The sequence below is a fragment of the Ambystoma mexicanum genome, chromosome 6p (assembly GCF_040938575.1).
Source record: "Ambystoma mexicanum isolate Mex_15411 chromosome 6p, UKY_AmexF1_1, whole genome shotgun sequence".
In the NCBI taxonomy this organism is placed as follows: Eukaryota; Metazoa; Chordata; class Amphibia; order Caudata; family Ambystomatidae; genus Ambystoma; species Ambystoma mexicanum.
The window spans coordinates 1413219576-1413243375 of NC_090935.1; the positions used below are offsets into that span (position 1 = coordinate 1413219576).

At 52.0% G+C, this 23800-nt stretch overlaps 1 protein-coding gene across 2 annotated transcripts in view; it reads right to left on the bottom strand.

Moving 5' to 3' along the window:
• The window catches only part of POLR2B (RNA polymerase II subunit B), a 616839-nt gene that overhangs the window by 113855 nt on the left and 479184 nt on the right, over positions 1-23800 (bottom strand). The gene's annotated exons all lie outside the window — the stretch shown is intronic.

Below are 23800 nucleotides of genomic sequence, written 5' to 3' on the forward strand. Positions count from 1 at the left end.
TCCCAGAAAGACAGTTTTACAGGACAAGTGGATAGGATGCTTCGAAGTTGTAGGAAAACAGAGAGGTCAACTATTTGGTGGACTTGGGCAACCCCAAGGAGGACTCTTTGGTCATAAACACCAACCAGTAGAAGGCCTATTGTTGGGGAGAATTCTCATTTCTGTGCCAATTCCCTTCAACCCATAGAGACCTCCAGCTCTTTTGTTCGACTTGAGGGCTTTTTAATTTTAACCCATGAGTGAGTGAGCCTTATTTCTCACTCTCGTGTTTTGACCTGATTTGGATGATGTGGATGTGTTTCCTTTGTTTTTGGAGTCAAACTCCAAAGGCATATACTTTTCATATGGTGACACACATCACCTTCAAAGCAGTGTCGCAGAGAAATCCTTTAGATTTCTCATAAGGTTTAAATGCATTTTCTTGTGTGAACTACTGTTCCCAAGAATATTAAAGTGAAATTGACTTTGCTTACCTTTTCTCTTTGTAGGTCCAGCACACACCATCTTATGTGGAGTGTTAATTAGTAGCCCCTTAATCCCACCTACTCATGTAATATTTTTTATGTTACCCTCACAGCTTTAAATGATTAGTGGCAGAGGTTTAATTTTCATAATCTACTAAAGACAATCCTCAGCATTATAGCACCCATGGGTGACCATTTTGTCAAAATAGCACAGGTCTTTTCTCGGCATTTTTTGTTTGTGAGTTCTTTCTTGGGTTTTACTCTGCCCGCCAAGCCAGGTTTGAGCCCTTTGGCGGGCTTCAGTACTGAAACCCGCCTCTGGCCCCAGTGTGTCTGGAAGAGCAGGAAGTGAGGGAAGTTCCCTTTATCTTTAGGAATGCCTGAATGCACCCAGTCCTGATTGGCTGTCTGTCCTTGAAGGACAGCCACCCTGCCATTTGAGTGACAGCTAGGCTGTGCATGAATGGGAGAAACCTGCTTAAAGGGTGAGTGTTTTGGGACTGAAGTCAGACGACCACTGGGAAGAACAACCGGACGAAGAATCTGCGAATGAAGCTTGCTGCATCCTCCTCGCCCTTTGAATTGCCCGGTGAAGCCCTGCTGCTGTGCTGAAATTCCTTTTTCTAATCTACAAGAGAAGCTCCGGAAGGGACTTCATCCCTTGGGTTAGTGGGACCAACTAACCTGAGACGAACACCACTGGACCACCTTGCCCGACTGGCTGTACTTCTTTGCTGCTGCAGGAACAGAGTGCAATGGGTCGAGAAATCTGTAGTCGAGTGCAACATCTGTGATCCAGCCAGAAGCTACAGGAGTCTCCCCAAGACCCTAAAGAAGCGGGACGACCAGAACTTGAGTCCCCTCACCAGAGTGCAGGACTCATGGAGTGAAGGAGCCCAACCGGTGTCCAAGATCCACGGTGGTGCTGTTTACTGAGCGCTGAAACCACAAAGTGCTGTCGACTTCCGAATTGCTGCCGTAGGAGTCCTCCAGACGTCCTCCCTCTTGTCCGCACAACTGAGGCCCAGGAACACGGGATCTGCATCGCTGCAACCAGACAGAAGCCAGCTGGACCACTCTTCTTCAAACCAAAGGTACTGTTCTGACTTGGGGCACTTACCGCAGTGTCTTTAGCTTTGCTCTTCTCAGTTGAGACTTTCAGTAGCTACTTTGCTAGAGTTGATTTCAGTTCTACCCTCCACAAGTGTAACATCTTGTGACCCTACGGTGATTTTGCTTCAACAAACTAACTTTGTGCAAGACTTTGCTCTCTAAGTGCCTCAGCTCCATAGACTCTGCTCCAATTGACTCTGGCTGTCCTGGCTCCCTGCAGACTCTTCTAGCCCAATTACCTGGTATTTGCTGTCCCTCAGAGGTGATAACTCCATTTTTAACTATTATTGCTGCAAAAGGTTTTTATCTAGACTTCATTGGAAGATTTCAAGTGCTCACATGGTCTGAGAACCAGTTTAACCCTTTTCCTTCCCTTAACCTTTCCTTTCTACCAACCTCAGAATTTACAAAGTGCATTAGTGATGTATAAATGCCATTACTGTCCTAGTTAGTGAAGTCACCTCTGGGTGTAGTGTATAAGAAGTATCTCTAAAGAGCATCTAGTAGCTTTATGTTGATTCTGGAGAAGTATTCTAAAGTGTATTTGATTGCTACATATATTGCCCTTTTTAAAGAATGCTTATTTAAAAACTACTGTTAAATAATTATTTATAACAAACCTTGAGTATAAGTGTTACGTGGCTACTTGGGTTTGTGGATTTCATTGATACAGCTCTACAGCTCACATTTACCCCTCGAGATAATCCTGGCTGCTCAGTCACTACCAACTTGTGCATTACAGGCCTATACCAATTGGTGGGTTACCCAATACCAAGACGAAAAAGGGTTGTGTAGTCTCACCGAGGGTTACTACATCAATTCTTGCCTAACAGCTATGTCCTCAGACTAGAGATCGGAGCTTTGCTTCTAGCTTCTGATCAAGAAAAAGGAGATCAAGCCTTTCCCGGACCGTCTAAAAGAATAACCTTCAGATGGGATTGTAGAAGGAGTTAAACTCTCTTCTAACCTGACAATGCAGCAACAACAGGAGTGCAAAGCTCTGTTATGTCCGTTTGTTATGGTGACCATGTCCCTGTGAAAAGCAGGGACTTCAGGATGTCAGACTGAGAAATCACTTCAAGTAGGAGATCAACAAAATGCTTGACATTGTGGCCCATGGGCTAGTTCAATAATTACCAGCGGCAAAAGCAGGGACCGAAGAATTAAGGTTCTATGTGGACTACAGGGCCTTGAACTCAGTCACCAAGACTGATGACCATCCTTTGTCACAAACAGATAAACTGGTGGACAAACTTGGTTCTGCCAAGTTACTCAGTACATTAGACTTGATGTCAGGCTATTGGCAAATAGCCATGACATGCCAAGGACGAAACTGCCTTTTATACCCCCACAAAGCATGTATCAATTTAGGGTCATGGCTTTTGGACTTAAAAATAGACATGCCACTTTTCAGAGAATGGCAAAACATGTTCGGAATGGACTAGAGAACTGAACATGGCATACTTGGATGACATAGCAGTGTTCAGCCCTACTTGGGAAGAACATTCTTCTCATCTTGAACAGGTGTTGCAGGCTATCCAACAGGCCAATCTGATCACAAAGGCAAGAAAATGTCAAGTTGGTCAGAGTAAAGTGATCTACCTTGGGCATGAGGTATGAGGGGGTAAAATAAAACCCTCCCCCAGCAAAGTACAGGCTCCACAAGAATTGGAGACCCCCACTATTCAGACAAGTGAAAGCCTTCCTAGGTCTCACTGGACACTACAGGAATTTCACAGAGGGCTATGGAACTTAGCATCCCTCTAAAGATCACATCTTCTCCTAACTAATCCAACAAAGAGAAACTGACAAAAGAATGTGAGAAAATATTTCAGGGGCTGAAAGATGCCCCATGTAGAGCTCCAGTGCTGAAAGCTCGAGATTACGCTCAGGCCTTAGTGCAGACTGGTGCATCCAATACAGGAATTGGGGCAGTCTTGAGCCAAATGGATAAAGAGCACGGAGCACCCCCATCTGCTTTATCAGTAGAAAATTAAAAGATAAGAGAAACTAGATGGGCAACAATTGAACGAGAACATTTTGCCATAGTGAAGGCTTAAGAAGACGTTTTGACCATACTTCAATGTATCTACTTTCAGCATTCAAATCGACCACCAACCTTGAAGATGGCTAATACAAGTGAAGCGGGAGAATCCAAAATTGCTCAGGTGGCCCATTTCCTCCAGGGCTTTGACTTCACCATAGAGAAGGTACGCAACCTAAGAATGATGGACTCTCCAGGAAGTATGACCGACTAGAACCAGAGATTCATCCAGGAGTAGATTAGATCCTCCTGTCCCTCATTCAAATCAAATTAGCTTTATTTCAGCACTAGGCCACAAAAGCATGCAGTACAAAATCCATCATAAAAAGGTTAAAACACAATTATAATTTACAGCATATAACATTGAAAACGGTATGTGGCCGCCGCTTTTTGAAGTGAGATTGTTACCGTGCAGTTCAACTCATTACATAATTTTTCCCTGCAGGCATTGTTACCCATAGATGTGTGACATTTTATTTACCAATGATCATTTGCTAGAACACACTGGGCACATCACATTTAATGGGTCATGAAGTCTTAGGTGGGCGTGCAAAGGGAGTTATGCTTTGTGGGATATCATCCCCCGCCCCACTTTCTTGCCTCCCCCGGCCTTCATAATCCTTGACCTTATAACACCATGCTTGAACACAAAGTTAATATCTTAGCAGCAATGAAATAACATCAGAGCATGCGACGTATCCCATAATTATTGCACAAAGTCTTAAGGTACTTGTGCCTCTGGATGGCATACCTCTGGCAGAACAACAAAACTGGGACTGGGACAGTCCTTTGCCAAGCCACAAACTTGACAAGTGTCGTTTCACACTGCATCCAATTTGCATGTGCGATACGCCAGGTTTAATTTGCCCATCCTAAATTTTGTATACAGATATCGTGCATATGGGGGTTAACCACATCTAAATAGCTTTCAAACACCGGGAGCAATTTATCCCATGGGCCAACCTACTGCAAGCATTGATCATATTTTTTTTCATATCCTCCCACATCATGCTTTTCAACCTATCAACTAGGCCCGCTGGGATGTCTGCAGGATTATCCCAGCAGGCCTCCAAGTGGTATTTCATCAGGAAAGCATCGATATGGGCACAGCAAGGCAAGGTGTTGCCGCCATCGTACTCCAACATATGTATTTTAGCCTTGCGATATATCTTGAGCTCTGGGGTTGTCCATACCTTGACCCAATGCAAAACCGGCCTTAAGGAAACATCTGCATCGATCAGACTATAACTCAAATATAGGTAAATTGGTATACCGGGCTCAAAGATGGCAAACCAAGCAGGCGTTTGAAAAACCCTCTCTCTACCAACCCCAGTTTGTTAGCAGCTGCATGGCTCCAAATCTCTGCGCCGTACATTGCTGCAGACTTAGCTTGGACAGTATGCATGTTAAGGGCAGGTGTAATCCCCCTCCCAGACATTGCGCACAGTAAAATCTCCATATTGCGCCGCTGTATTTATCTAGGGTTGCACTAGATTTAAACAACTGTGGGGTGCAACCACCCCTGTATGAGTTGAACACCAAGGTAGTCAAAACTGCATACTTGTTCTATCAGGATGTTAAGGTACAGTTTGACCTTGGTGAATATTTTTGATTTAGGCAGGAAGACAAGTGTTTGTTTTCCCTATGTTAACCTCCAATTGGAATTCTGTGCACCTTGACAAACGCTCCTAGGGTAAACCTCCAGCCTCCTAATGGATGTGAATAGGAGGACAGTCATCCTTGTAAAGGAGAATCAGGATGGCTTCCATGCCCAGTTTGGGATGGTCAAGGCTCCTGGATCTAATATGGCGTATGACTTTGTCAATATATAGCAGAAATAACAAGGGGGCAAGGACACACCCTGGTCTCACCCCTCTTGTCAATGCAAATGGTTCAGTCAAGTACCCTCCCAAACCCCATCGCACCGTTGCTGTATTACTCAATAACAATTGAGCGATGATTCGCAAGAAATTTTCTAGGATCCCCCATCGGCCATGATGGACCACAGCGTGTCCCGCGACATGCAGTCGAAGGTTCAGAGGTCCACAATACAGACTCATATTCCTCAGGGCCGTGTAAGTCTGCGTGACCAAGGACAGGCGTAGGAACTGATCTGTAGTACTTATCTTTGGGCGGAAGCCCATCTGTAGGTGATCAATAAGACCCTCCTGGGCGACTCATGTTTGGAGATGCTCATAAATGGCTCTCGCGAATACCTTCCCTACCCCATCCAGTAGGGATATGGGCCTATAGTTTGCCAGGTCCTCGGTATAACAGGATTATGGTGGCTTTTTTGCCTTGACGGGGACACCCTATTTGCTCCGAGATTAGAACAGGTGGTATAGAGCCGGCACCCATATGCCTGGCTCGTCCTTAGCTAGATCAATGGGCACAAAAATCAGGTCCTAATGCTTTACCCAATCAATGCAATATAATTGCATTGTGGACCTCTCGTAGCTCCAACCAGAGGGGGGCTTGTGATGCCACCTTTATTAGGCTAGAACTCGGGTGGGCCTGCCACTCCATAGTCTCTCTGGAAGTGTAATGTTGGGTTAATGTTGTCAACTGGGCCATTAACAATGACCTCTTTGTTCCCACTGACAGTTTTCCAGAACTTTGAATCCATGTTTCAGACGCTTCAGGGAGCTTTGCCCACTCCTGCCGGGCTGACCTGTCCTTTTTGGTTTTGATCAGCTGTCTATAATGCTTTCTTCGAATGGATGGTGTCCTCCAACACATTCCACATCTTTGACAGACTCTCAAAGCAGTACCACAAAACGGAGGGAGAAGAATTTAGAATACCCAATCAGATGGCAGAATAAAGGACCATTTTACCAAAGGCCATATCTTGACCATGGAGCGTATCCAGGGAGTAATGTTTCTCAAAGGTGTGGATAGAAGCCCATGTATCTGCGTCACAAATATTCGTAATAGGAACTCCCCGCTGCAGGGCAGTGGAAGTAGCCACTCCCCTAGTGGAGTGAGTCCGCAAACCCTCAGGAGGATCCTTGCCCGCCAATCGGTAACATGCAGTAATGGACAAGGTCTGTTTGGTAACAGCAGGCCCAATCAGTGTCCAGCATAACCCACAAAGAGTTGGTCGTCCACTCTGACCCTGGACATCCTAGAAATATAAAAGCCCAGAGCTCTCCTACGGTCCAACGGTCCAACCTATGGAGTTGCTTGTCTTCCTTACCAGGATGAGGAGGATAGAAAGCAGGAAGTACCACTTTATGGCTCAAATGAAATTGAGACACTACCTTAGGCAGAAAGGATGGACGTACCCTCAGTACAACCCTATCCTTGTGGAAAACAGTAAAGGGTGGCTTAGAGGAAAGTGCCTGCAATTCACACTCTGCGAGCGGATGTAACCACAACCAAGAAAACCCTCTTAAAAGACAACAGTCTCAAAGGACAAGAGTGCTAGGGTTCAAACAGAGCACCCATCAGGAATTTCAAGACAAAATTCATATCCCAAACAGGCACCTGAAACGGGGACGGTGGGAACACATTAGTGAGCCCTTTAAGAAATTGGGAAATCAAAGGAATCTTAAAATAAGAACATTCTTCAGAGGAGGGCTTGAAGATAGACAGTGCCGCCCGGTAACCTTTAATCGTACCTACTTGAAGACCCCTGTGGGAGAAAGAAAGCAAAGACAGAACCATGAGAATGGAACACTGAAAAGGATTGACATTGTGTCCTCTGCACCAGTCGCAAAACTTAAGCGAACGGCAACGGTACAGGGATATGGTTGCCAGCCGCAAGCAACACCTCCTTCACATCCGGGAGGTCCCAATCCTTATACCTCAACCTTTCAGAAACCAAGGTTGAGTATCTTGACCCCTGGATGGAGAAGCTGACCCAACTCTCGCGAGAGAAGATCCTCTCAGTAGGGAAGACGGCATGGAGGGCAGATGGACATTTCTAGAAGGTCCGGGTACCACGCTCTCCTGGTCCAATCCGGAGCAATGCGGATCATGTGGGATCCGAACCTCCCTAGCAACTCAGGAATGACGAGGACTGGAGGAAACCCGTACAGAAGTGGGAATGACCAATCCACAACGAATGCATCCCCTAAAGCTCCTGTCGGGAGGACATTCCCTTGAGCAGAATCTCTCGCACTTCCGGTTGGCACTGGTCGCGAACAGATCCACTTGTGGGGTTCCCCAAAGTGTGCAGATCTCCAGAAAGACTTCCTGACTCCCACTCGGGAGAGATCGTGCTCTACCTGCTCAGAGCATCTGCCGCCGTTTTCTCCTCTCCATCCAGATGAGCTGCCAAGAGCAATATTCCTTTCTGGATTTCCCAGAAAAAGAGCTGCATTGCCTCTATGCACAACTGGAGTGACCCTACCCCGCCCCCGCCCTTTTTTGTGGAGGTAATGCATGACCACTATGTTGTCCGTCATTATCAGGACACACTTCCCCCGCATAGACGGCAGAAAAGCCTTCAGGGCCAGCTTGAAGGCTCTCAGCTCCAACAGGCTGATGTGGAGTTTTGACTCCGACAGAGACCAACAACCACTGGCGGTCAGATCGTGGGCATGAGGTCCCCATTCTGTGAGGGAAGCATCCGTCACCTCAGTCACTTCCGGCCAAGGTTGCCAAAATGGTTCCTCCTTCATCAGATTCCCTTCGCAGCCCCACCAAAGAAGATCCTGAGAGACCAGAGTGGAACCTGAACAGGATCCGACATCTTGCCTGAGAATTGAACCACTGCATCTTGAGGACCCATTGCAAGGATCTCATCCCAATCTGGCCTCTGGCACCAGAAAAGTGCAGGATGCCATGAGGCCGCACAACCTTAAGAATACAAAAGCCGGAAGACTTTGGGCATGTTGAAATGTGTTCACCATCTGTACAATGTGATGAGCCCTCACCTTGGGAGGTGAACACTTCCAAGGACGTGTCCAACATAGCCCCGATGTACTGGAGCTGTTGAGGTGTCAGATGCGACTTCTTGAAATTGAGGGAGAGCCCAGCTTGTGGAGGGAGCGGCAGGTGAGACAGATGATCCAGAGCTTGCTCGGGAGAAAGTGCCCGGATCAGCCAGTCGTCCAGGTAGGGGTAGACGTGAATCCCCCCCGCCTGAGATACGCAGCCACCACCATTAGCGTGGTGAAGACCCTCGGGCGGAGGTCAATCCGAAAGGCAGGACCCGAAACTGAAAGTGCGAGTCGCCAGCTGCAAACCTCAGGTAGTTTCTGTGCTTTGGATGAATTGGCACATGAAAGTAAGCATCCTGTAGGTCCAGAGATGATAACCAATCTTAAAGTCGAAGGGCCTGAAGGACCTGACAGAGTAACCATCTTGAACTTGTTCTTCCGGAGTAACTTGTTCAACCAACGCAAGTCCAAGATGGGTCTCAGAACCCAGTCTTTCTTTGGAATAAAAGAAATATGAGGAATACCATCCCTTGTTCCTCTCTGCTACAGGCACTAACTACTTCTATAGCGCCTTTCTCCGGCAGGGTTAAAATTTCCTGCACCAGGAGCGGATACGGAAGCTTCAAAGAGAGAATCCCTGATGGATTGTCGCGAGGCCGCTTTAGGAAGGGCAGGCAGTAGCCGTGGCTATTGTCTCCAGAACACACGCATCCGAAGTAATAGCTCGCCATTCTTCGAGATGCTGAGACAGTCTGCCCCCAACCGGTGCACAATGGAACATGGCCTCAGTTGTTTTGGAGCGGCTGTGGCAGCACCTGAAGGCAAAGAGGCTGCTGCTTGAGCGGCTTTGGCAACTCCATTTCCCCGACCACCACGGGTACTCCTTCGTTGACCCCTTTGATTGCCGGCTCCTCTCGTCCTACCAAAAGAGGAGAAGTAAACGAAAGGAATCTCCCCTCCACTGTTGTCCCCCTAGGACGAAAAGGCGGAGGTTGACGCACTGCTGCACTCAAAGATTTAGCAGCAGCTTTGGAGGTCTGCAACCTCTCAAGGCTGTCAGCCTTGTTGCCAAACAAATGAGATCCATCAAAGGGCATGTTCAGAAGACGGGCCTGTACATCTGGAGCAAAACCAGACTTCCGCAACCACGCAAACCTGCGTATAACAGTGCTTGCAGCCACAGACCGGCCAACACGTTCAGCCGTGCCCAACCCAGACTGAGGGGATTCACACATGGCATCCTTGCCATTCTGCACGAGAGCAAGGAACCCATCTCCTTCTTCCCCCTCGGGAATATGCTCAGCCGCTCGAGATGCAATCCCACAGAGTGGGTGAAAATCTTGCCAAGGCACAAGTGGAGTTGGCCGACATCAGCGCCATACTCCCCGGAGAAAGCACCTTGCGTGCCCAACCATCAAAGCGCTTGTCGTCCCTATCAGGAGGGATGGTAGGGTACGCCGCCTGCCTTGAGGTGGCCGTAGCCGCCTGAACCACCAAACTCTCAGAAGTGGGTTGAGTGGATAGGTAGCTGGGGTCGCTACGGAAGGGCGGTGTTTATTTGTTAACGACTTGGTCACGACCGGAACAGACACTGGGGTCTGCCAAGCAGCCGCCACCCTTTTTTGCAAAGTCAAATGAAAAGGCAACACCGGGTCAGTGGACAGACCTTGATCCAAAACATCAGCCAAGTCATCCAGAACAAATGCATCCGGAGGACTAGACCAACCAAGATACTCAGTAAGCCTAGTTATCAGTCTCCTAAAAAAGAGGACTCGGCATCAGCCCCATGCTCAGGCCTCTCAAACTCCACCTCAGGAGACGGGTCCAAGCCACTGGCATCATGGAGTAATTGACGCAACTCTTCCAACTGTCCACAAAAAAACAGGAGCCACACCAGGCTCAACGGGGTCAAATTCCAAATTAGACCTCTCCTCATCGTCATAGATGGCATCAAGAGGAAGGTAGAACTCCTGCCTAGGGACAGAAATGGGTCTGGATTCCGTAACAGGCTTCACAAACTTTGATTTAGCCTTCCTTGGAGGATCCACAGTACCAGCGACCTCCATCGGCAAATTCCAGCCAAAAGGCCCCGAAGGCATCAAGGGCGCCGGAGGCTGGTGCGAAGGCAAAGCTTCGACCTCGATCCCTTACCAGATTTCTGCGGTTTCTCTGGGCACGAAGACCGAGACCTGGACCTAGCACGTCTCTGGCGATCAACCTGAACCTTGTCTGAACGGGACCTCAAATGTTCCCGATGAGTATTGTGCCGAGGACCCGGGCCCGAAGTCCGTTCCCTGCTGGCTTCTTACGAAGGCGCAGACAGAACTGTGCCCCGAGATTAAAAAATCACCAGCATCTGCTCTCTGAAGGCCTCCCATTCCTCCGGAATCGAGGACCTAGTGGGACAAGCCACTTTCCTCGCAGCGCCATCATCCGACAAGGACGAGGAAGGCGACCGGTGGCGGTGCTTCTGGGAGTTCCTAGACTAGGACGAGTGGCAGGACCCACTCTGGTATCGAGATCCCCGGGACTCCTTCAGAAGAAGAGAGTCACCCCTCGCGTTAGTGGACATCCCTTTCACAGATTTTCGGGATTTACAGAGTTTAGAACCCCCGACTTACCTGTAACTTCCCCTTACGCTACCGCAAGGCCTTAGCAGTCAGCGACTGGCATTTGAACAGTGTTGGTGTCATGACTCTCGACCAGACACCACAAACAAATGTGGTGCAAGTCCATAATCGACATCTTAGACTTACAGTCCCGGCAAGTCTTAAAGCCAGACTGCAGAGTCGCAGAGGTAAACGAAGAAGACATTCTCGAAGAATACACAAGGCGTGCGGAGTTCTCGAAGAAAACCCGTTTGCAGAAAAAACGGAACTGAGGCTACGGGCGCAGTGCGTCCTATTTATAACATCCGGTGACATCGCCCTCGACAGAGGCCTTTGAGGAACAATGACCCGACGCAGGACGCCCTCTGGCAAAACATTTCTGAATTGGCATAGCTGTGGAAATTACATGTCAAAGATGTGGAATACGATGGGGGACACAATCCATTAGGTTAGGTTAGCGAGGGAGAGAGAAGGAGGAAGAGAAAAGGAACGTCTTGAAGAGTTTCTGGAACTTAAGGTGCTCCGGCTCAAGACGGAGAGAGGCAGAGAGGCTGCTCCAGAGGGAAGCACCTGCAAAGGATAAAGATCTACCCCCAAAGCAGCTCCCCCACAGAGAGCTGGATGACGAGCGGAGGGCTCTAGAGGGCGAGTATTTAGGAAGTGTGTTGTAGATAGTGCAGGCCCCAGCCCAAGAAAGCCTTGTGTATTATGCAGAGGATCTTGAACTTTATTCTCGCAACCACAGGGAGCCAGTAGAAGGATTACAGCACAAGAGAGATGTGCTTGAGGCCAAGGATATGGATATAATATGGCATTTATAATGCCCCAATACACAAGTGTTTCAAGGCGCGACAAGGGAGGGGAAACAGGAAAGACAAAGCCAGCAATCCTACTAAGCCAGGTGACATTGAGATCGCACAACTGCAAGAGGGAGTGGGGGGAGAGTGCAGGAGGAAAGGGGAGGGGACAGTGCAGTACACAGGATAACTGTAAAATAGACAAATAATAGAAGTGCGGCCAACTGATGGCAAGTGCAGAGATCGGGTGTCAAGTGCTAGTAGGGGCTGTAGGGATACAGAAACAATCCCCAAGTGCAAAGGTTGTCAGGGGGGCAGTGCAGGTGTGCAACTGGCGGGGAGGGGACCTGGGCCCAAGATCAGAGGGTAGTCAGGTAACCAGTGTAGTTTCAGATTCAGCCAGGAGATCAGCCGGGGGGGGAGAAGGAGAGAAAGCAGAAGCAAAGAAGAAGGTCTCGAGGTGCTTCCAGAACCAGAGAGGGTTCTCAAGTTTCAGAAAAGCAGGGAGGCTGTTCCAGAGGGAGGCCCCAGCAGGGGAAATTATAAGTTACTCACCGTAGTGACTAACGTGCTCTTAGTCCATAGTCCCCTTTACTCCATACTGTATGGGAGACCCTTCCAAGGTACGGGAGACGGAACCTTTTGCACCAGAAAAAACCTTCTTCCCCTTTAAATTTAGAAGCACGCAGGGGCGCGGCCCAGGGAGCATGCGCTGCCCTGACTGCGCCCTCCGATGCCACACCTCAGTCCCCATTGATGCGTCGACAACAGATATAACATTGCCTAATGACACCAGTATAATTAGGGGGGAGGTTGGTGGGACGTATGGAGGAAAGGAGACTATGGACTAAGTACGTTAGTCACTACGGTGAGTAACTTATAATTACTCTTACATCCCGTCCCCTTTCCTCCATACTGTATGGGCGATGACAACTGATTGTAGCCCCAGGGTGGAGAGGAGACCCTCCTTAAGCAAATCTGTTCCTGAGAACGGCCTGTCCGAAAGGCGCATCAGATCTGGAGCCGGGATACAAACAGTAATGCTTGCAGAAAGCCGAGAGAGAGGCCCAAGTGCCGCCCTGCTTATGACTTGCGATGGGACATGGCACTGGAATGCGATGGCCGTTGCCTTGGCCCGGACTGCGTGGGCCTGTATGTTGGCCGGGAGCAGCTTGTACTGGCATTCGTGCACTTCCTTGATGGCGGAGACCATCCAGCGGGATATGGAGGCCTTAGAGCCCTGATAGCCTGGCCTCGAGCCACCGAAAGTGATAAACGGAGCGTCTGACTTGCGGAAGCCCTTGGTCCTGTCCAAGTAGAATTTCAGGGCACGCCCGACATCCAGGCAGTGCAGCACTCTGTGCTTTACCCTTGGGATCGGGAAAGAACGTAGGAAGGACTATTTCTTCGTTCAAGTGAAATGCAGATGGAACCTTGGGCAGAAATGCTGGGTGCGTCCGCATGACTACCTTGTCCTTGTGAAAGGTGGTATATGGTTCAGAGGCGACCAGCGCCTGGATTTTGCTGACTCTGCGAGCCGAGGTAAGACCAACTAGTAAGGCTGTCTTGATGGTGACCAGCCTAACGTCCACGGATGCCATTGGCTCAAATGGTTTGTGCGCCAGGGCGCCCAAGACTATGTTAAGGTCCCACACTGGGTGCGGTCTCCTGATGGGCGGGTAGAGCCTAGCGAGACCAGTCAGTTGTTGACTATAGGGTTGGAGGAGGAAAAGATGCCTTCCTCAGAGTTCCTGTAAGCCCCAATGTCTGCAAGGTATGTGCGGCAGGTGTACGCCTGAATGAGAGAGGTGCGACGAAAAGGTGAGCATGTCGTCCAAACTGCAGGCCAAGTGGTCGATTCCCTTGCAGTCTGCCCAGTGGCAGAACCTGGTCCATTTGATTTTGTACTAGGCCCTGGTGGCCTTGCTCCTGGCACCCTGTATAATCTTCAGATTGGCCTGTGATAGGCTAAGGTGCCGAAGAGTTACCTGCCCAGGTAGCACGCTGTGAGGGATAGTTTCCCTAGAGCGTGGTGGACGATTCTGCCCCCCTGCTGTGCCAGAAGATGTGCTGGGCCCGTCGGAAGGTCTATGGGGGCACCCCCGAGAGGCTGAGTAGTTCCGTAGACCATGGCCTGGCCGGCCACTATGGAGCAATCGGAATGAGGAGTCGGTGAGACTCCTTGATCTTGCAAATTACCCTGTGGATCAGGGGGGTAGGCGGAAAGGCGTAGGCTGGAGGTGAAATGCGTCGCCCAGAGAGCCGGGGCCCTGACCCTTCCAGGATGCGAACTGGGGACACTTCTTGCTGTGCCAGGTGGCAAAGAGATTCCCTTGGAGATGACTACACTTGTTGAAAATCTCCTGAACAACAAGGTTGTTTAGCTGCCACTCGTAATTGTCTGCTCCTAGCCTGCTGAGCCTGTCCGCCTCCAGGTTGGATTCCCCCGGGAGGTGGACTGCCAAGAGGTAAGTTTCGTTTTCCAAGGCCCATTCCCACATGCTGATCGCCAGTCTGCACAGAGGAGGGGATCTGGTGCCTCCTTGCTTGTTGACGTAGTACATGCTAGTCGAGTTGTCTGTCTGGATGAGGACAACCTTGCCCTTGAGAAGTGGTAGGAATGCTCGGAGCGCTAGCCAGATGGCATTCAGCTCCAGCCAATTGATGTGGTATTCCTGCTCCTGTCGAGTCCAGGTGCCGTGGACCGAGAGATCGTCCAGGGTGGCTCCCCATCCCTCGAGCGAGGAGTCTCTGGTGATGGTGGCCTGCAGAGAGGGCGGCCAAAAGGGCTTGCCCGTCCGTAGGTTGCAGTCCATGGACCACCAAGTTCAGTCCGGTTGTAGAGATGAAGGAACGTTGATCATCTTGGATTGCAAGCCCCACTCCTGATTCCATGAGGCCGTGAAGTGCAGCTGAATCCTTCTCATCCTTAGTCTTGTGTGTGGCACAGCTAGCAGAACCGCCGCTAGTAGACCCAGGAGATGTTGGTACCACCATGCAAGGTCACCTCTCTGCTGAGGAAGTGGGCAGTGGCCCTCTTGATGGCCGAGATCTCGTCTTCCGACGGTAAAACCCTCTCGGAGCACGTGTCCCAAATGAGTCCCAGGAATGTCAGTCTGCGTAGGGAGCAGCTGTGACTTCTTGAGGTTGAGCAGAAGCCCAGGTCGTGCAGTTTGTTCATAAGGGCATGGGACGAGTGGTGAACCGCATCCGGAGATGTAACCCTGACGAGCCAGTCATCTAGGCATGGGTAGATGTGGAGGCCCTGCGCTCTGAGGAGGGCCGCTACAGCATTCATGAGCCTGGTAAAGACCCTGGTGGCCGAGTTGAGGTCAAACAGAGGGACTTTGCATTGGAAATGGTGGCCCATGATTCTGAACCATAGGAAAGAACGATGGGGCCACCAAATTGGGACGTGTAGATACACGTCCTTCAGGTCCAGGGAGCACATCCAGTCTCCCTTGTCCAATGTCTCCACTATAAAAGCTGGCGTAACCATCTTGAATTTTTGCAGGGGTAAGGAGAGGTTGAGGGTGGAAAGGTCCAGCACAACTCTCAGGCCCGCTTGGTTCTTCTGAATGGCAAACATCCTGGAATAGAAGTTGAAGCGTTGCCGCGAGGCTGGCACTTCCTCCACTGCCTGGCTCTCTCTGAGCGACCGGATCTCTGCCAAAAGAGTTGCTGTCCCAACCTGTAGGAGTGGAGGGGAGGAAGGAGGAGAGGCTTGGATAGGAAGGCGGTACCCCGTGCATACTACGGAGAGGATCCAAGGGTCCACAAAATTATGGCGCCAGAATTGTGCATGGAGAGGAAAGCCTGCCCACCACCGGAGACATGTGGACCCAAAAGGCTGTCTTGCCTGCTTTCCCTCGGAGGCTGAGGGGGACTGGAAAAAACCCTTACACTCCCCCCCCCTCCCCCCTCCCTTTTTGTTGTTTGCGCCGATTCTGAGACAGCGAGCGGTCCGGCTGCCTGGATCTGCGTTCCTGGAAGCAGCGGAACCCTCCATATGTATGACCCTTCTCGGAGTGCTGCTGAGATTGGGTGTACGATTTGGGCGTGACCTTGGTAAGAATGGATAAAGACTTTGCCGTTTGTGAGCTGTTCTAGGAGTGGAAGAGGTGCCCCCCCCCCCCCGCACCCTTCGAACGGTAGATATAGAATGCGCTCCTGGACATCAGGGTTGAACTTCATTGCCCGGAGCCAGGCTGTTCTCATGTCTGTGGCAATGCAGATGGCACGGCCTGAGGTATCGATATGCGCCACTGTGGATTCCATGAGGTCATGCGAGATTGGCATTGGGTGGGGAGTTGCGGGAGGAAGTCCGCAATTCCCCGCCATAACCGTTGGTTGGCGGCCACCGGCATGGCATCTGCTTTGGCCTGACAGATGCAAGGAGGCGTTGGAGTAGATCTTGCCGTACGCCTCCAAGATCTTCTCCTTGCCTAGCAGCGCTGCAGAGGAGGAGGCTGAGGACGACTGAGGCTTGGAGTATAGTGATGCCGCAGCGATCACCAAGGAGTGTGGCGGAGGATGGGTCGAGAGCGAGAGTGAATCCCCCCCTCAATCTGCCTGTACTTGGCGTCCAGGCGTCGGTTGACCGGCTGGATTGAGTGGGGCTTGAGCCAACCCTTCTTGGCCAGGGAGGCTACAGTGGTTTGCAGTGGAATCCCTGTGTTGGCAGAGGGGCGTCTTGTGAGGACTTCAGCCAGAACCTCCTCTGCCAGCTGCTAGACCTCGGGTTGGGGGAGGCTCAGGTACTCTGCCAGGCCAGCAAGACTTTCATGGAAAGCCCTGGCTGAGTATGGCGTGTCCGGATCCTCTTCCTCGTCTGTAACCTGCGGATCTAAGATCCTGTGGAGGAAGAGGGGTAGATGGCACCAGAGGCTGGGGTACAGGGACTGCAGCCGGAGGCGGCAGAGGTTGCAGAGTTGGCTGTGGAGCCGGAGGAGTCGGCTGCACCGGGACCAGGGAGCCCGATGTAGGAGTCTGTGGTGCCTCTAGCATGGCGGAGTGGACTTCCCTGACTGCGTCTTTGATGATAACCCCCATCTCAGGAGACTGCTTGAAGCCAAGAAACTTCTCGAAGAGCACTTCCTCACTGGCCAAAGAGGTGGCAGGGGGTACAGACTGGCTGCTAGTCTCGCTGCATTCCCAGTCCATATGGACACAAAGGAAATTTGCCCTGTGCAAATGAAGGGTAGACTGTAGGCCACGTACTCGGTTGAGCCCAGTCCCACCTAGACACTCGTTCTCCACCCAATTCATGGAATGGTGTCGGACGGGTGCCCCTTTCTGGCACGGTGGCCATTTTGTCGAGCTGCCCACCATGTGCCTGCGACGTGTTGCTCAGCCCGTTGGGCCCAGCCTGGTCGAAGACTCTCACGAGGCCTACCCTGCTCCTCGGTAGGTGTGACACCCTCGACCCGGGGGTCGATAGAGCTGCGTTTAAGCTCACCCTCAGATGTACTGCCAGTAATAGGGCGTATCCCCTCGGCCATTGCGCCGGTAACAGGGCGTAGCCCCCAGGGTGCAGCCCCGGTACAAGAACCCTCCGGTCTCTCAACACTGCACCTGGGAGGATCCGAGGACCCCGCGACCCGAAGACCGGTAGCTGTAGCAGCCGCGGGGCACGTGCAGATAGAAGGAACTGGCCGGTCCCTCTCGCGTGGAAGAATCCCTGGGAAGGCGTTTCACTTGCGGGGTGCGCTATAGAATATTGGCCCTACCTTGGGCCTGGTTCGATGCTTCACGAAGTTCTTAAGATCGTCTGGAGGCGACCTCTGGAAGAGCTCCCTCCACCTGGCTAGTCTGTTCTTCAGCGCCTTCGCGGACAGCGAGTCACACGCAAAACATGATTGCCAACCGTGGTCTGAGTCAAGGCAACGTAGGCAGAGGGCATGGGGGTCTGAAGTTGGGAAGAGCCCGTTGCAGGATGGACACCAGCTGAACACTGTGGAAGTCGACATGCGCCAGGGAGGAGCGCGACACCTGAGGACCGAGTACCTGAATGACCGATAAGGAACAAGTTACTTACCTGTAACTGTTGTTCTCCAGCATGGTTCTGGCATGGATTCACATGCTCATGAATATTCCCCGTCGGGCCGGGAATCCTCGGTATAGAAAAAAATCAGTATCAGTTTTGTTTCTGATCTGTCTTACTCAGTAGTAACCAATCACTGGTCTCTGGGTCATACTGCCCCTAGCCAATGACTGCCCTCTCCCTAAGTCCCGCCCCTGGCAGCCATCCTCAGATTTGGTAGCACGTGAATTGGCAGTATGACCAAGTGAAGAGCCGCAGAGGGGTAGGCGGGAGGGTTCGCATGTGAATCCATGCCAGAGAACAACAGTTACAGGTAAGTAACTTGTTCCTTCTCCAGCATGGGGTCTGGCATGGATTCACATGCTCATGAATATAAGAATACATAGCAGTATACACATGCACAACCACGGGAGGTGGCAAAAGGCTCAATATCAAGCAATACAACAACTCAACATTAAGCAACTCTTACCTCCTCACCAGTCTCACCTTAGGCGAACAGGTTGCGCAGCACTGCCTGGCCGACTCTGGACTCCTCCCGGGAATCCCGGTCGACGCAATAGAATCTCGTGATGGTGTGCGTCGACCTCCACGTAGCAGCCCTGCAGATGTCGAGCAGGGGCACACCAGACAGGAATGCCGTAGTAGCAGCGATCGCTCTGGTCGAATGGGCCCTCGGACGGCCTGGCAACGGTCGGTTTGCCAACAGGTGACAGTGCATGATGCAGCCAGAGAGCCATCTGGAAATGGAAGTCTTCGAGAGAGCCTTCCCTTGATTCACAGGTCCAAAGTTCACAAACAGCTGTGATGTCTTCCGAAAACTCTTTGTGCGGTCCACGTAGAACTTCAGCGCTCTAGCTACATCCAGCGAGTGCAAAGTCCTCTCAGCCGGCGACGAAGGCGACGGGAAGAAAACTGGCAACACCAAGGGCTCGTTGAGGTGGAAGTCAGACGGCACCTTGGGCATGAAGGAGGGGTGCGTCCTCAGCACCACACGCGTGTCGTGAAAAGTCAAGTATGGAGGCTTGCAAGACAGGGCCTGGATCTCTCCCACTCGTCGTGCAGAGGTGATGGCCAGGAGGAATGCTGTTTTCCACGACAGAAACTTCAACGGCACTGAATGCATAGGCTCGAATGGGGCCCCCATGAGCCTAGTTAGCACCACGTTGAGCTCCCACGCCGGGTCAGGGCCTTCACCGGCGGGAATGATCAGAACAGTCCTTTCATAAATTCCTTCACCAGACGGTGAGATCACAAGGACGCCCGTCCTGTAGTTCTGGTGTAACGTGAGACGGCAGCCAGATGTACCTTGATGGAAGCGTGAGATAGGCCAGCCTTGGCCAAAGACAGTAGGTACGGCAATACTTGAGGGGCCGTAATCCGCAGAGAGTTAATCTTCTGTGCACGGCACCAGACAGAGAACCTCTTCCATTTGTGTCCGTAGCACTTGAGAGTTGAGGATGCCCTGGCCTTTGCAAGAACCTCTCTGCAGTCAGACGGGATGTCGTATCCTCCAAACTCTAGTGCTGCAGGAGCCAGGCCTGCAAGTTCAGCGACTCTGGTTCGTGATGAGGAATGGCGCCTCCTTCTCTGGAGAGAAGATCCGCGTCCGTCGGCAGCTTGACTGGTGTGGACGCTGACAAGTCCAGAAGGTCCGGGAACCAGATCTGCCTCGGCCACGCTGGTGCGACGAGGATCATCCTGCACTGGGACCTCTTCAGCTGGTTGAGGAGCCGGCGTAGCAACGGCGGGAATGCATAAAGGAACAGGCCGTCCCAGGGGAACGAGAAAGCATCGCCCATGCTCCTCGGTTGGGGAAACCTGCTGGCGAACCTCCGGCACTTGGAGTTCGCTGCCGTCGCGAAGAGATCGATCTGGGGTTTGCCCCATCGTCGGAAGAGTCGGTCCACTTGATCGTGGCACGAGCGCAGCTGTCTGCTGCGTGAGTCGGCGATGGTGTTTGTCCCTGCCAGATGAAAGTGTACCAGAAATATCCCTTGGGCGACGGCCCAATGCCACAGATCCTGGGCTTCCTTGGATAGGGCAGGGGATCTGGTTCCGCCCTGCTTCCGAATGTAAAACATCGTGGTGGTGTTATCGGTGAAGATCCTCACCACCTTGCCCTTGAGGGACGGAAGGAAGGACCCGAGGGCCCAGAACACTGCGCAGAGCTCCAAGATATTGATGTGGAGAGTCTTCTCCTCCGGGAGCCAAAGGCTTCTCGCGTGGAGACCCCCGGTGTGCGCTCCCCAACCTTCCAGGGAGGCATCCGTCGTCACCGTCACCTGGTGGGCCGGGGCTAGGAAACCTGTTCCTGCTGTCAGATGAGCACGGACACCCCACCATCGTATCGCCTGACGGAACGCTTCGTCGAGCGGGATCCTGTCCTCGAAGCTGCCCGTCTGGATCCAGTGGGCGTCAAGGAATTCTTGCAAGGGCCGCATCCGAAGTCTGCAGTGGGGCACCAGATAAATGCAGGAGGACATCATTCCAAGGAGGGACTTTATAGACCTCACTCTGGCCACGTCCGTGGCCAGCAGACGTTGCACCTTTCCTAGGTTGGTCCTTATCCTTATCCTTTCCTTCGACGGTGAGGCCCGCCGCACCACTGTCGAGCTGTGCTCCCAGAAACATGGCGACTTGCGACGGGACCAGGTGGGATTTTGGAAGGTTGATGGAGAACCCCAGGTCCGTGAGCAGCTGGACGGTCTTCGCAGTGTGTTCCACGGCGAGCTCCCTCGTCCTTGCCCGTATGAGCCAGTCGTCCAGGTAGGGGTAGATGTTGATCCCCTGCAGGCGCAGCCGCGCCGCCACTGGTACTAGGCACTTGGTGAACACCCTGGGCGCCGATTTTAATCCGAACGGGAGGCCCTTTAACTGGTAGTGCCGCCCTTTGACCACGAACCTGAGGAACTTTCAGTGTCTCTTTAGAATAGGGATGTGGAAGTAAGCATCCTCCAAGTCCAACGACGACAGGAAATCGCCCTCCTCCAGCTGTCCCAGCCCGTGCTGGAGGGTGACCATCCGAACTTCTGTGCCTTGATGTATTGGTTTAGTCGTCGCAAGTCCAGGATGGGACGCCATCCTCCTGTCGTGTTCACGAGGAAGTATCTTGAGTAAACTCCGGAGCGCCGAAGCCTCTTCGGGACGAGCTCGATGGCCCCTTTCCTGAGCATCGCCCTTACTTCCAACAGCAGTTGAGGGATGTGATTTTCCTTCCTGGCCACGGGAGGAATGCGGGGGCACCTCTTCTAGAACTCGAGGGCGTGCCCCAGGGCCAGAGCGTCAAGCACCCAACGGTCGGTGGAGATAGACTCCCACACGCCAACAAACTTCGTCAGCCGGCCTCCCAGCGGGGTGTTCGGTGGGGGCCCGACAGTCGGTTCAATCTTGCTTGGAGGCCGCTTTGCCTCCTTGACCACCTTGGCGACGACGGCGGGATCCACCCGACTTGCCGCGTCCCCTGTAGGCCTCCTGCGACGAAGACCTTGCCGCTTGACGGTACGTAGAGGAGCTGCTGCCAGCTCCCTTGGAGGCACCCTGTCTGCCTCCGGAGCTCCGAAAGGACAGCCGTCGCTGTTGGAGCACACCCAGTGCACGGGCCGTCTCCGTGTCCGTCTTGATCGCCTGAAGGGATTCATCAACCGCCTTGCCAAAAAGGTTGTTCCCATCGAAAGTCATGTCCAAAACCTTGGTCTGAACGTCCTGGCGGAAATCCGTCGCCTTGAGCCATCCTCGTCGTCTCAGGCAAACGCTGTTGCCCAACTGACGGAAACCGGTGTCGGCGATGTCCGTAGCCACCGTAATGGCGTGGTCCGAGGCAATCTCACTTTCCTGCAAGATTTCCAGGGCCTTAGCCCTCTTGGCATCCGGAAGGAAGTCCAACAGAGGGGCGATCTTGAACCACAACCCCCTGTCGTAGCGGGCTACGATGGCCAGGGCGTTGGCCGCCTTGATGGTCGTCGCTGCAGATGAGATGACCCCGTCGTCCCATCGCATCCAGCTTCCTACCCTCGCCGTCCGGAGGGGAAGTTGAAGACGAGGCAGATGCCCCCCCCACCGCTTTCTTCTTGGCCGCCGCCGAAACGACCAAGTCTGGGGTAGGTTGCGCCCTAAGGCACAAGGGGGCAGCGTCGGGTACCCGGTACTTCTTTTCGTACCGGTTCCTCTTCGCAGGAGCCGTGGCAGGGTTCTTGAGGAGGGCGAGCCCCTCATCCCAGATGTCATCCAGAAGCGGTACGGCGCGGACCGTCTTCCTTTTAGCCTCGCGCCGTTGCTAAAGGAACCCCTCCTCCTTTTCCTCGGGGCAGAGCTGGAAGAGCTCGGATGCCCTGGAAATCATTGCATGGAAGGATCCAATCTCGTCGGGCGGGGACGCCCGGGCAGAGGGTGACGGGGGACACGTCCCGTCGTCATCCGTACCCGTCGTAGTCATGTCCATGCCTGTATCATTCCCGTGGGTAGTGTACCGGTGGGGAAGGCCGAGAAGGCGCCAGAGCATGCCTAGGATGCGTCCTCCTCCTCTTAAGTGGTGGGCTCTCGAAGGTCCTGGCTCCGGTTCCTCCGTCGGGTCTGGCTCAGGCACCTCCGTCGGGGGAAGGGGTAACCTAGTCCTTATCTCCGAGCATAAGGACTGGATGGCTGACAAAATGGCCGCCGAGGTGTCCTGCGGCGCCGGAAACGACGGGAGCGAGGGCTCTTGAGGAGCCTCGTCTGCGTCACCGTCGTCCTCGTCGGGAACCCTCCGGATCGGCTGGGCCTCCTCCCACCTTGGATGAGCTCCTCTTCAGAGGTCATGTCCGTATCCACGACGGCCACCAACCCCTCCCCCACCTTTTCACGTAAATTGCACAGCGGGATAGGTAGGGTGGGGCGAGAAGGAATACATGGGAGGAACATCCAGTCGAAAGAACGTTACCAGTTGGTAAGTAACTTGCTCTTCGAATGGATTGTGTCCTCCCATGTATTTCTCATCTATGATAGCCTCCCAAAGCAGTACGAAAATAGGTGGGAGTATGATAAAACTATTTAGTTTTATCATGGATGGAATAAAGTACTGCTTTAGCAAACAGGCCTTCTTGGGAAGATGAAGAATCTAAGCAGTAATGCTTAAAGTATGAATTGACGCCCAAGTTGCAGCTGAGCAGATGTCAATTACGGGGTCACCTCTCTGAAGAGCAGGTGAAGTAGACATGCCCCTCGTGGAATGAGCTCTAAGCCCTTCAAGCGGATCCTTCCCCGCTAGCTTGCAACACCCCACAATAGCTAGAGTAATCCAGTGGGATATAGTTTTCTTTGTCACAGCTAATCTCAATTTAGGACCCGTATAACCTACAAAGAGCTGGTCATACTGGCATAATTATGCCATTCTCGCTATATAAAAGCTCAGAGCCCTTTTTGGGTCCAATCTATGCAACCTCTCCTCTTTACCCAAATGAGGTGGAGGGTAGAAAGTTGGAAGTATTTTTTTCGACAGGTGAAAGTCAAACTACTTTCAGCAAGAAAGATGGGTTTACCTTAAGAATTACCGTATCCTTATGAAAAATAGCATAAGGAGGTTTGTATGAAAGAGCCTGCAACTCGCTTACCTGGCGTGCTGATGTTAGTGCCACAAGAAGGGCAGTTTTCAATGGCAAGAGCCTTAATGGGCAGGAATGTAAAGGCTCAAAGGGTATACCTGTTAGAAACGTTAACACAAGATTTAAATCCAGGGTCGGGACATGAAATGGTACACGTTCGTGAGTCCCTTCAGAAATTGGATAACTAATGGAATTTTGAAGTAAAAAACCTCCTCAGAGGAGCACTTGAAGATGGAAAGCACAGCCAAGTATCCTTTTATTGCACCCA